Below are 1,992 nucleotides of genomic sequence, written 5' to 3' on the forward strand. Positions count from 1 at the left end.
GTGTGGAGACCCCTGCCAGTGCTGAGATGCTTATGCATTAACTGACTCGCCTTTCCTAATGCAGTTGGTGTCACTGCGTCTGCTTTGTGAGATGGAGGAAGACTTTCTGGATTGGTGTTGGACATATGGGTTAATGGTGGCCATGTGGGCTTGGGCAGCACAGGATTGGGATGTTTTCTTGATGCTCACTTAACCTTTATATAAAATTCTCTCCTATACATGGATATCTGTGGATTTGTTTCTCTAAAGTACCCAGACTAACGCAGAACACGAATATGTAGTTGGAAAATATGGCCTTGGTGATAGTAACAATTCTAAAAATAACATTATAGAATTTTACTGAACCAACTAATTATTATTTGAAAGTTCCCTTTTTAACTATATCTATATGGACATCACAAGATGGAATGCACAGGACTCAGATTGACTACACCTGTGAAAAGAGAGCATAGAGAAGCACAAGGTCATGAGCTAATACAAGGCCAGGGACTAACAATGGAAGGGATAATGAATTGCTCATATGTAAACCCAGATTAAAGTAGAAAAAAATTAAAACAATCCATGGGAGCCAAAATACAACCTAGAATACACCCCACCTGAATTTCAAGAACAAATTTACCTCAAAATAATGAGTATTTTAGAAGAGCTGTGGCATGATATCAATTACATCACACATAAAGAAAGCAAAGGGTCATTAAGAGGCAGGATATGTCAGAAGCTAAAGAAAAATGAATGAAATGATAATGTAAAAGTTGAACAGAAAATTCCAAAGGTTGGCTTGAGAAGTAAAGTATTATAATGAAACGTACAAAGACCTAGAGTTAGAAAACAAATAAGAACATGCACAGCATTTCTCAAGTTGGAAGAGCTGAAGAAAAAAATCCAAGCCTAAAGTTGCAATATTGAAAGATTTGAGGGGCAAAGTACTGAATGATGCTGGAATCATCAAAAGACAATGGAAGAAATATACAGTTGTTGTACCAAAAAGAATTGGTTGATATTCAACCATTTAAAGAGGTAGCATATGATCAAGAACCAATGATATTGAAGGAAGAAGTTCAACCTACTCTGAAGGCATTACGTAAAAACAAACCTCCCAGAATCAATAGAATGAAAGTGAAATGTTTCAACCAACTGATGAAACACTGGGACAACTAAGTAGTTGATGCCAAGACATTTTGAAGAAACTTAACGGAAGGCACTCATATTTGTACTCATTCCAAGAAAAGATGACCCAAGTGTGTGCAGAAATTATTGAAGAGTATCATTGATATGACATGCAAGTAAAATTATTCTGAAGAGCAATTCAACCCAGAAGTGAAATTCAAGAGGATGTGGAATGATGGGTATCATTGGTGAAGTCAGATCAATCTTAGGTGAAAACAGAGAATATCAGAAAGATGTTAACTTATGCTTCATCAATTATGCAGAGGCCTTTGACTATGTAGATCATAACATACTTGGATACCATTGTGAAGAAATGGAAGTTCAGAACTCGTAATACTACCCAAGCAGAACCTGAGCAGTCATCGGAACAGATGAAGAGCATTCTGCCTGGTTTAAAACCAGGAAATGCATCAGACCTGCATCCTTTCACTAGATTTATTCCATCTGTGTGCTCTGAAAATAAGCTCAAGACCCTGGACTATATGAAGAAGACCACAGCATCAGTATTAGAGAAAAGTTCATTAACAACCTGCAATGTGTAATAACACAACTGGAAAGCAAGGAAAACTCGAAGCACTTGCCGGTAAGAGGAAAGATGGCATCATTCAGTAGGGGTTTGAGATAGTTTATTGTGCCAGCCTGGCTGATAAACACAAGTGGGATTAACCAAAGGGCAGAGAGATAAATGGCTTGGTGAGCCTCGCCTTTCTTGTCTCTCGCTCTGTGATCATCGGAGCAGTGTGCAGCTGCCTTGCTTGTTCTGTGCCTCAATTTAAAGGCTACACTACCTGTGCGACACCTAGCGTGTGGACTGTGTCGCTGTAA

Source organism: Echinops telfairi, unplaced genomic scaffold (assembly GCF_000313985.2).
Source record: "Echinops telfairi isolate 266 unplaced genomic scaffold, ASM31398v2 ScPeMD7_1;HRSCAF=3_1, whole genome shotgun sequence".
In the NCBI taxonomy this organism is placed as follows: domain Eukaryota; kingdom Metazoa; phylum Chordata; class Mammalia; order Afrosoricida; family Tenrecidae; genus Echinops; species Echinops telfairi.